The sequence below is a fragment of the Sorghum bicolor genome, chromosome 9 (genome assembly GCF_000003195.3).
Source record: "Sorghum bicolor cultivar BTx623 chromosome 9, Sorghum_bicolor_NCBIv3, whole genome shotgun sequence".
NCBI lineage: Eukaryota > Viridiplantae > Streptophyta > Magnoliopsida > Poales > Poaceae > Sorghum > Sorghum bicolor.
This window is the reverse complement of record NC_012878.2, coordinates 42,497,801-42,510,409: the sequence shown is the minus strand read 5'-3', so window position 1 is coordinate 42,510,409 and position 12,609 is coordinate 42,497,801.

Here is a 12,609-nt window from a genome sequence, read left to right as displayed (position 1 = left end):
GATTTGACCCGTTCAAATTGCGTTAGATTAATAATCTCATGAACTTTGTGTTAGTAATCTTGGTTCACTAATTTGAAACATTTTAATTTTGTGACCCTATTTAATTAATTACTTTTCTAAAGAAAATCTTAGAAAATTCATATCTTCTCTGTTTTAGCTCCGATTCGATCCGTTCAAGTTGCTCTAGTTTTATAATTTCAAAAGATTCATGTTGGTACCATTGTTGTCTAGGTTCACCACTATTAGAATTCCTAGATAAATACAAGTCCGTAGATAGCCTGTGCAGTCCTCTTTAATGCGTAGTTTTCGCGTCGTAACTTCGTTTTTCGTGAATTTCTCGTTGACGTGATCGTAGCAGCGTGTAGATGATTTTGGAAAACTTTTATTTACATTTATTTATTGTTGGTGTACTGTTCTAATTATAATCTTGTTTGCTTCATGTATGTCTGTCTCCGATTGTTTGTGTGTTGATGATCGATGATCGAGAGTAGACGGTGAGCTTTACTTTGGTGATCAAGATCAGAGCCTTAGAAGCAAGTAAAATCAGCAGGACCAGCAGGAGCAATTGGGTCAAGGCAAGTATAGCATTTAGGTTTTAATTCTATGACCATGGTCTTGTGCCTAAATTAATATAAAGCCACAAATGATAATAATGACTTTTAAGCAACTTGTGGATTTATTCGTAAGTGATAACCGGGATAAAAGTGCAACCATGAGGGCTATGATGGCTTTGGCTTTAGTCAAGTATGAGTAACTCTTCTAGCTTGTTAGAGGTTACCCGTGTGGCACAAATGGGGGATAGCAGACTGTGGATCCCCTGCGGGGTAGAATCACACGGACTGACTACCGAAACCAAGCGGCCCTAACCTGTTAGACGAACCTTTGAAAGACTTCATAGTGATTCCTGCCGATCTTCCTTGGTAGAGGGTTAAGAGGCTGATCACCTTGGGTGAAAGGGTAAATCATGACTCATGGGTAAAGATGTACAACCACTGCAGAGTGTTAAAAACTTGTATACTAGCCGTGCTCACGGTCACGAGCGGCCTTGGGGATTCTTATATCAAGGGTGATGAATCTTGTTGTGTTAAGATACTCATTGTTTATTGTTTAATGCTCTATATTATTTATGTCACATTGATCATTAGACCGTGGGATCTATACTATCTAGTTGCTATACTTGCGGAGTTCGTCTTGGACTTACTCTTGCTATCTCCCCCACACCTCAGGAGAAGTTTTGGGCTTGTGATCAACCAGTCAGTTGGATCCTGTAGAGTGAAGTTAACACCCAAATTTTAGAGTTATCTTCTGTGGTTTGCTGCCTAAGGTTGTTTCTGATTTATTATGTACGTTATATAATTTATGCATTGTCCTTTGATATTACCCCTTATTTGTAGCTATATGTGAGGTTTGTCTTCTAAAACTCACATATGGTGCATATCTGATTTTGTTCTTAAAATCGGGTGTTACATTTTTATTCTTTCCAAGTACACATGCTCCCAAACAAAAATTCTCCTCCGGATTAGCTAATAACTGCTCTAATCTTCAAACTTACCCATTTTACCTTTAATCATGGGGCTTTACAGCTTTTGCATGAGTCTTGAGCAATCAGAAGATATAACAATCAGGTCAAGCACTATGGCTCAAATTCTTTGCAAAACCATTATTCTGGAGTTTTTTTATAAGTTTTTAGAATAAAACTCAGAGCTTAATTGTATGACACCCTCAAGTCTCTCAACGTATGTGGTATTTATGGTTCTCTCTCGAGGCATTAATGATACTATGCCTCCTATAGCTAAAGGTATATATGATAGATCTTATAAGAGTGCCAATAATAAGGATAGACATACTTGCAATGCATGTATTGTAAAGTCAACTAATGGATCCAAAGAGAATTGAGGCATACAATCAAACCAAGGAGTGCATGTGTATGGAATATGGTGGATAGGTGAATTCTTCGGTATTTGTGGCTAATTTCTATCTCTACTTTTGCTCCTTGAGGATAAATCTCTCTTTTGATCTTGGCAATTTCTATCTTTATTTTATATATATAGGGAGGCGGGCATCTAGTACCCATTTCTTCTTTATATTTTTGCATAGCCACATGTATTCTTTGAATACAATAAATGATCAGAGAGGTAACAATAAGAACTTAGAGCGTTTATGATGGGCTTAATACTATGGGTATGGTTTATGTTGGTGTTTACTCCCAGTGTAGGGGGGAAACATGATTGGTGAACATGGAATGGAAATGAGTGCAATTACTCCTAGTGTGGGAATAATGCATATGTGAACTGGAGTGTGTACATAATCTTGGTTTTAAAAGCATGACAAGACTCTCGTAAGGTATACTACAAAGGTTGACTAAACTCAATGCAAAGCAAGTAGCATCAATGTGCAAAAGTTTTCCTAACTCTAAATGTATATTATATATGGCTTTGGTAGGAATTCAAACTTGTCATACAAGAGCTCATCATGTAAATTTTAAATTTTCAAAATAAATCTCCAAAACTTAATAATACTAGGAATAAGATAAATAACAGCTCACACTTTCAATGATCATATCAACTAACTACCTAGACTTAGCTCAAACTTATGCTTCCACAAGTTGCAGGTTCAGAGTAAACCTTCAAATTTAAACAGTCATGTCCAAAACTCGAGAGAACCTAACGTTGAAATCTAGGTACTTGTAAAGAATTATAACAGAGCAACTATTCATCATCTCTAAGACAAAATTAATGTTCATAAATTTTTGTTTAGCTCTAGTTTAGACTGACTCTAAACAGACTCTGACACTTAACTAATTATAAAGTCATAAAAGACTCTATGACTTATGGACCTTCATGTGCCCACTGTTGACGGTCTTTAAGTATCAAAATTAATTATCAAATAAACAAAGAAAAGGATCCAAATGCAACCGACATCCAGACTTAGGGTTTTATCTGACAAAATTCCACGAGTTTTGGTGTTCAGGGGGTTATCAGGAAATACGGAAGAAAGGATCACACGTCAGGTTTACATAGAGATATTAACGTGCCACGCAATTTTCTAACATCTAGAAGAGTCCACAAGCCACGGGAACGAATGGGAGGCCGATCGGGCCCGGGGGCAGGGCGCCTGCCCTCCCCCCTTGGGCGCCCGCCCTAGCCTGAGGGCCAATCACATTCAACTTCGTGGATCATGCTCCACCAACCTAAAGGATCAAGGAAAACCATGCGATTAATGTCGGTTTGATCCGACGGCCCACATTCACTTGGAAGGACTATATAAGCAGACCCCCTGGCCCTTGGAGGAGAGCACCTCTGAACCCTAATTCATTATCCATCTCGGGAGAAGAAGCCTCTGATCAAGCCCTAGAGCCACCACATCAACAGATCTCTAGTTTAGCATAGCTACATAGGATTAGAACTAGAAGGAGTCAATCTTCGATTGGTTTCCGGATCTGTCAAGAGGATTCTTGGTAATTCCTCTATTGTTCTTCAATTGTTCATCTTTGTTCTTCAATATTATGAATATGACTTTGCTCTACTTCAGTATATTGATTATGACTATGCTCTACTTGTTTATATTTGCAATTATATTGTTCTTAGTTTATCATAGTTATATGCTTAGCTTAGTTAGATTGGAATTATATACATGTTTAGGATCGTATAGCGTTTATCCATGTCTACAATGGGTAAATGATAAGTATTGTGTAGGCGTGGTGCCTATACCGTATTTATCTGCGATTGTACCCTATATGCCAGATCGCGGGGTAGTTCGTGGTAGTGACAGCTCCATTGATTCTTATATAGTCCCCCTCTCGTGTATAGGGCTGGCAGAGCAACATTATTATAGGGGAGTGATTGCTATATTTCTCATATTCCTTGATAATATCACTATGCATGGGCGTAGTCCTGTCTCGCAATGATTGCCAAGTATAATTGCACTAACTATGGTATGCTAAACAGTATAGTTAAGAATAACTTAGGAAATATTCTTGTAGTTCGTCCTAATTCCATGCTAATGACTTGCTAAAATATCTATTATGGTGCTTATCATATTTATATGTGGCTAAGTTATGCTGATCAGATTAATTATCTTTGCCACCATTCATACTTTATCTATCTTTTATGTGACACTTATCCCTATATGAAAGAGATAGATAGATGCTCTCAATTATACATGCAATGATAGATACTCAATTCTATATTCCATTTCATAATCAACATTGATGTTTAGCAATCTCTTCCCAGTGGTAAAAATATAAATAACGATACCTAGAATACTTCTCGGTTAAAATGCTACATCGGTATTAATCTGTGCGCTTGTAGATCTCATTTATTATTTATTTAGAAGAGCAATTGCATATTTCAATACCGCATCTCTCATGTCATGGTGGGGATGACAACTTGGCTTAAGTGGCATGAGGGATAGGTTTGGCATTTTTTGGCGCTGTTATCAGAATTAGAAAACTAAGTCTACTTTTGGTAGTGACGTTAAGAATGCCCAACAATCATTTTTGGCGCCGTTGCCGGGGAAGGTTGATTACTAATCAGGAATGAATATGGAATTTTGAGTCATCATTCGCTTCACTAATATGATTGAGATTATCAATTCTCTCATACAGTTTTACCCAGTTATTTTTCTATTTTATCTTATGCAGGATAATGTATGAATACCCGAAGCATTATTCAGAAAAACAAGAGCCAAGCTCAAGAAGAGATCATCAACACTTTAGCACGAAGCTTCATCCAATCAAGAAGATCACCAAAGTTTTACCCGGAACTTGTCTTCAGAATTCGGAGCCATGGCGAACAAATCGATCTGTGAGTTCTCAGCTCCCACTACGGACAACATCCGTACTGGACCTGCTGCAGAGATCGACGGCAACTTTGAGCTCAAGCCTGGACTTATCAACATGGTGCAATCCAACCAGTTCTGTGGGAAGGCACACGAAGATGCTAGTGCTCATCTCCAACACTTCCTGGAGATATGCAGCATATTCACCATATCAGGAGTCCCAGAGATGCTATACTACTTCGCCTCTTCCCATTCTCACTGTTGGGGAGAGCGAAGCAGTGATTCTACGCTACAAAAGAGAAGAATGCTACATGGGCACCCTGCTCCATGAACTTTCTGGTTAAGTTCTTTCCCATGGGCAATGCTCTCCGTGAGAAAATTACAAGTTTTCAACAACAACATGATGAATCCGTTCGAGAAGCATGGGAGCGCTTCCAAGACTACATCCTAGAATGTCCCCATCATGGAATGGAGAGCTGGCTACTGATGTAGACGTTTTATCATGGGCTCGGCAATAGTGCCCGAGAGACCATAGATGCTGCAGCTGGAGGAGCATTCCTATCACTCACCATATCACAAGCCACAACTCTTGTAGAGAAGATGGCGTCCAACCAAGGCTGGAATGAAGAAAGGACCCAGACACGCAAGAGAGGTGGAGGTATGCATCAGCTCAAGGAGGTAGACATGCTGTCTGCCAAGCTAGACCTGCTCATGAAGAAGCTCGATGATAGCGCTGGAGACAAGAAAGAAGTCATGCACATCTATGACTCTCACATGACTTGTGAGGAGTGTGGAGATACTGGACACTCAGGCAATCACTGCCCTGAGATGCTTGAGGATGTAAACTACGTCATCATCAACAACAACAACTACTACAACCGTCCTCAACAAAATCAAGGTTGGAATCAACAGAGGCCTAACTAAGGTAACAATTCTTACAACAATAATAATAATTTTCCACCTCTGAGAGAGTTAGTGTCCAATCAAGGAAAGATAATGGATAACCTATCTAAGAAATTGACATCTAATGATAAAATGCTAGAAAATATAAATAATAGAATGGATGATTTCTCTACTGCCATCAAGAATCAAATTAGTTTTAATAAAATGATTGAATCTCAGTTAAATCAAATAGCTACTGCTGTTCCTGCTACTAACCCCGGTATACCATCACAACCGGAAGGATTAGAATCTACAAATCTTGTAGACATGTTTGATACAGGTAACCACTGGAGTAACCCCATTACGGAAGTTACTACTGACCTTCTGCCGGTCAAGAGAGGCGATCCAGGACGCCCCGTCATCCCGATCTCCATCGGCATGGTGGACTTCCCAGAAGCACTTTGCGACTTTGGCTCTAGTGTCAACATTATGCCCAGGGTACTCTATGAAAAATTCTTTACATATCCTTTATTAGAAACAACCATGTGTTTGCAGTTTGCAGATCAGACGTTAAGTTTCCCAAAGGGAATATTGAAGAACCTCTGCGTCCGAGTTGGTACCTTGTATGCCCCAATAGACTTCGTGGTGATAGAGACCGGTAATGATGAGAGGGCACCCGTCATCTTAGGGAGGCCATTCTTAAACACCTCGGGGGCTGTCATCTACGCTAGTGCTGCCAAGATCAGTTTCTACATCAAAGGGAGGAAGGAGACGTTTTCCTTCAAGAACAAGACTACACAAATCCCAGAGCAATCTCGACATGAACCAAGGAAGAGGACCAACAGGAGGAACAGGAACAAGCAAGTGTGGACCGAGTCAGCAAAGATGGTCACTGCAGTTCATGGAGGTCAAGATCGTCGACTCAAGTCACCGTTCCTCACCAAGAAGGACGACCCAGGTATGCCAAGCATGCATTGCTCCATTAATGGGTACAACTTCTACAAGACACTTTGCGACACCAGATCGGGCGTCAACATAATGGCCGTAGTCACCTATCGGCTCTTGTTCGGAACCATGCCCCTAAAACCGACATACATTCAGCTCTAGATGGCAGATCAGACATTCCGAAAGGTTGAAGGTATAGTAACTGATGTCCCTGTCAAAATAGACTATTATTTTGTCCATACAGATTTTCAGGTTATTGACATGGGAGAAGACGAGTACGATCCACCCATCATCCTTGGGAGACCATTCCTCAGCACTGTTAAAGCAATCATCTACATTGGAACCAGAGAAGTTCACATGCACTTCCCCTCAGAGAAGGTACGCCACTATTTTACTGACCCTAATTATATAGTTGAAGACTCTAAGCAGGTCAGGACAAGAAGAAGACGACGCAACCGCAACCAGAAGAGGCAAATCATCAAGAACGGATGGCAGACTACGAAGGAGAAGTGGTAAGGTCTGAAGACATACAGCTTGAACAGAACTATCCTGAGGAGACCGTAGCACCGAGTCAGGTGTGGAGAGAGAAGATAGTTATACACGAAGAAGAGGCGCTGCCGGAACCACTGACTACGCCATCCAATGAATCCCAGGAGAACTGAGAAAACGGAGAGTCCCGTTCGGAGGACTTAAAAATACCGAACACCTTGCCAAGAGGTAAACTTGGTAGTTATCTTTTTCTTTCAATTATTTCAAATAATTTGCTTAGTTAATTATGTTCATACTATCTTAAAAAGAAAATAAAAATGTTAACAAAATAGTAAGCCCTATGTGAGTATACGAGTGGCATAAAACCCATAAGTACATTTACTGTGGTGGCATAAAAATAAAATAAATAATTTTTTTTGCTCTATAAAATGAAAATATAAAAATAGAGAGTAACAACTTATTGAGGAAGCTCAACATGATAAAGGCTAGATATTTATGCTAACACCTAATCAGTTCCACAAAGCTTTGTTGTCTATTTGAGCTCCAAATAATTCAAGGATCAAGAAGACTAGCAGACAGAGGACATTCTAATCGCTGTCAGGGTGCTGCCAACTTTCAAATACACCTCTGCCACCTCCTAGCTACATCAGAAGAAATTACGTCAAAATTCAGCTTGGGCGAGAGCACCCCCATTTATCCCGCTAAGTATTTCTATCTATCTATATACTATATTAAAATATAAATATACATAACCATGAAAAAAACTAAATAAAGATTTTGTGCTTATATATATATATATCTTTTGCTTAGTGTGCTTAATAAATAAATAAAGTGGCTATGCTAAACTGAATCTTAATAATAAAACTCTAGCATAGATATGATGAATAGTTGCTTTGCCTAATTCTCAAATATGAGTTCTCTCTCTAGTTTAGACATAACTGTTATAATTTAAAGCTTGCTATAAACCTAAACTTGTGGGAAGAGAACTTGATCTGAAGTCTAAGTTGTTAACAGATATGATATGGGAAGCTTGAGCTGCCGTTTATCTGTTCCTAGAGATGCTAGAAATCTGAAGAATTTTATCTTTAAAAATCTTTAAAATAACACATGATGAGTTCCTGTATGATGAGAGTTTAACTTCCTACCATAGCCATATATATACATGCTTGCTAGACTTTGAGCCACACATTTACTTTTTACTGCTTATAAGCATTGAGTGTGGTCAAGCTGTGTAGACCCTTAGGAGCTTGTCATGTGGTTAAATCAAGATTCACTTGCACGTTCACTCACACATGCTGCTTCTACTCCGGAAGTACACATCCACATATATCCACACATTTCCATCTCCAGAACCACCCAAAAATATTCTACTCCTAATCCAGGAGAGAATAGCTAAAAACATTTTTGTTTTTCCTCTGTGAAATAAATGCTCAAGTTATCTTGGATTACTACCACTTGCTATATTATTTCAAGAGATGAGTGCTCTAAAAAAAGAGAGAAAGGATACGAGGAAATAAAAAGGGGCAAGTGCCCGGAACCTCAAAAGAAAAGAAAAAGTGAGACGAGAGGTAAAAATGGACAAGTGTCCGATAGTAAAATTAGGGGTACAAGATACCCACCTGAGTGGAAATAAAAAGAAAAAGTAGAGCATCTCATTCTCCTCAAAAAGTTTCAAAAGAGCAAGAAAGGTATGTATCCCCTCAAAAGAGCAAAAGTAGAATTAGACTTTCACCATTGTTATCACCATCATCATCATATACCATTCATTCACCACACATGCACATCTTGATTTGACTTATTGACTTGTTTCTCTGGATCCATGGTTTGACTATGCAACAAATGTCTTGTAAGTATGTATATTTTATCTCCCACCTATGAGCTCTAGATATCAAAGCCTTATTAGAGTAGGATAAGAGACAAGGCAATGTCACTATGCCTTATACCAAAAATACTACATACTTTGAGAGAAGGCATGTACCATCACTGCCTTGGTAAGGATCCAGAAATACCACAAAAGAGAGATCTGAGAGAGTCATACAAGGAATCTCTGAGTTTTATTTGAAAATCTGCAAAAACTCCAGAGCTATAGCTGATCAAGAATAAGAGACATGGCACTTGATTAGACCATTCTATCTTTTAACTACTCAAGACAGAAGTGACGGTTACAAGTCCTATGGTAAAAGGTAAAATGAGTAAGTTTTAAGTCTTGACAGTTTACTCTAACTCAGAGATGAGACCTCATTTGAAAGAATCTGTACCGTCAACTCTTAAAGGCATTACAACAACTTCTGATCCATCACTGAGATTATGCTTGCTCAGGGACGAGCAAGAGGTAAGCTTGGGGGAGTTTGTTGACGGTCCTTAAGTATCAAATTTAATTATCAAATAAACATAGAAAAGGATCCAAATGCAACCGACATCTAGACTTAGGGTTTTATCTGACAGAATTCCATGAGTTTTGGTGTTTGTCTATTTCTGTAGGGGGTTATCAGGAAATACGGAAGAAAGGCCCACACGTCGGCTTTACATAGAGATATTAACGTGCCACACAATTATCTAACATCTAGAAGAGTCCAGAAGCAACGCGAACGAACGGGAGGCCGATCGGGCCCAGGGGCAGGGCGCCCGCCCTCCCCCCTTGGCCGCCCGCCGTGGCCTCAGGGCCAATCACATTCAACTTCGCGGATCATGCTCCACCGACCTAAAGGATCAAGGAAAACCGTACGATTAATGTCGGTTTGATCCGACGGCCCACATTCACTTGGAAGGACTATATAAGCAGACCCCCTGGCCCCTGGAGGAGAGCACCTCTGAACCCTAATTCATTATCCATCTCGGGAGAAGAAGCCTCTTATCAAGCCCTAGAGCCACCACATCAATAGATCTCTAGTTTAGCATAGCTACATAGGATTAGAACTAGAAGGAGTCAATCTTCGATTGGTTTCTGGATTTGTCAAGAGGATTCTTGGTAATTCTTCTATTGTTCTTCAATTGTTCATCTTTGTTCTTCAATATTATGAATATGGCTTTGCTCTACTTCAATATATTGATTATGACTATGCTCTACTTGTTTATATTTGCAATTATATTGTTCTTAGTTTATCATAGTTATATGCTTGGCTTAGTTAGATTGGAATTATATATAAGTTTAGGATCGTATAGCGTTTATCCATGTGTACAGTGGGTAAATGATAAGTATTGTGTAGGCGTGGTGCCTATACCGTATTTATCTGCGATTGTACCCTATATGCCAGATCACGGGGTAGTTCGTGGTAGTGACAGCTCCATTGATTCTTATATAGTCCCCCTCTCGTGTATAGAGCTGGCAGAGCAACATTATTACAGGGGAGTGATTGCTATGTTTCTCATATTCCTTGATAATATCACTATGCATGGGCGTAGTCCTGTCTCGCAATGATTGCCAAGTATAATTGCACTAACTATGATATGCTAGACTGTATAGTTAATAATAACTTAGGAAATATTCTTGTAGTTCATCCTAATTCCATGCTAATGACTTGCTAGAATATCTATTGAGGTGCTTATCATATTTATATGTGGCTAAGTTATGCTGATCAGATTAATTATCTTTGTTACCATTCATACTTTATCTATCTTTTATGTGACACTTATCCCTGTATGAAAGAGATAGAGAGATGCTCTCAATTATACATGCAATGATAGATACTCAATTCTATATTCCATTTCATAATCAACATTGATGGTTAGCAATCCCTTCCCAGTGGTAAAAATATAAATAACGATACCTGGAATACTTCCCGGTTAAAATGCTACATCGGTATTAATCTGTGCGCTTGCAGATCTCATTTATTATTTATTTAGAAGAGCTATTGCATATTTCAATACCGCGTCTCTCATGTCATGGTGGGGATGACAACTTGGCTTAAGTGGCATGAGGGATAGGTTTGGCATTTTTGGCGCCGTTATCAGAATTAGAAAACTAAGTCTACTTTTGGTAGTGACGTTAAGAATGCCTAACACCCACATATTTTTGGTATTTTTATGACTATGTAGACTCAAAATCACTTAGGTATAGTTACGTGATAACTAGGGGATCCTCCTCCCCCAAGCTGGATGGTTGCAATACTTGGTGTAGATGTCCTATAGAGTGAGCTAACCAGTAGTAGACCTGGTGGGTGTCACTGATAGACTCTCTCCTTGCTATGATGTTATTCCTGCATAAATACTCCCCTCAAAGATAAACCAAAACTCGAGGCTCAAATTTGTTAATGGGCTAGCGGTCAGCCAAAGAGTAATTGATCACCTTTATGAGCTAGCTTTATTGTTGTCTAATTTAAACAAGATTTCAATTTTCTCTTATTTTTTGAATTTTCTATTTATGATGCAGGAATTAAATATGAATGCTATATTTTTTATGCCACCACAGTAAATATTCCTAAGGGGTTACCATAAGTTTATTCTCATGGGGCTTGGTATTTATGATGTACTAATTAAAGCAGTAAATATTTGTTTGTATTTTGTATTAATATGCTAAGAGAAATAAATATGCTACTAGGTGTATTAAAGCAAAATTACTAATGCATGCTAACTTAACTAAATAACTACCATTCTAACCTTATGGCTAGGGTACGGAATTTAAAGTCTACCGACAGGACTTAGATAGAGGAGAACACTTACTCAGTGGGTTCATCGTCTCAGGTAACATGAGTCAACTCCTCATTTCGTGGTGATGCCGCACGTGCGTCCTTCCATCTCGTTTATGTATCTTTTGCTTCTCTCTTTTCTGGCTCTAGCTCTTCAGCTTTATTCTCTTTCTCCCATGCTTCTAATCGTGCAGGTAGCTAGGGGATGCTCTCCCCCACATGTTTGCTTATGGTTGATCGTTGAAGCTGAGTGGTCCTCATGGAGGAGCTCATGCTTATAAGAGCAAGTGTTGCCTGGAATACTTCAACCTCATCACCCAAGAAGTTACTTCATTCATACAGAGGTCAGCTGTATGTTAGAAAGGTGTACTTCAAGTGATGAAGATGAAGATTTCTTGGTAAGCTCGCTCTTGGAGTCATCCTACAGAAAGCTCTCACAAAACACTAAAACTCATGGAACAATATTAGGATAAAACGTTAATGATTACCATTTTTAGAGGATTGGGTGTTGTGGTGGTTTCAAAGTATTTTTAAGACAACAGTTGTTGGGTACCATAAACTTGGATACCCAAATTAAGAGGGAAAAAGCGGCAAAAAGGAACAGAGACAAACCCCAAGCCCCAGCATAACCAGCGCCTCGATCGAACCCTTGGTCTTGAGCGCAATCTCCGCCTCGACCGAGCCCTTGGCCTCGAGTGCAATCCCCGCCTCGACCGAGCCCTTGGCCTCGAGCGCAATCTCCGCCTCGATTGAGCCCTTGGCCTCGAGCGTAATCTCCGCCTCACCCGAGCCCTGGCATCTTGTGCAATCAACGTCTCACCTGAGCCCTGGCCTCGAGCGCAATCAACGCCTCGCTCGAGCCCCGACCTCGAGCGCAATCAACGTCTCG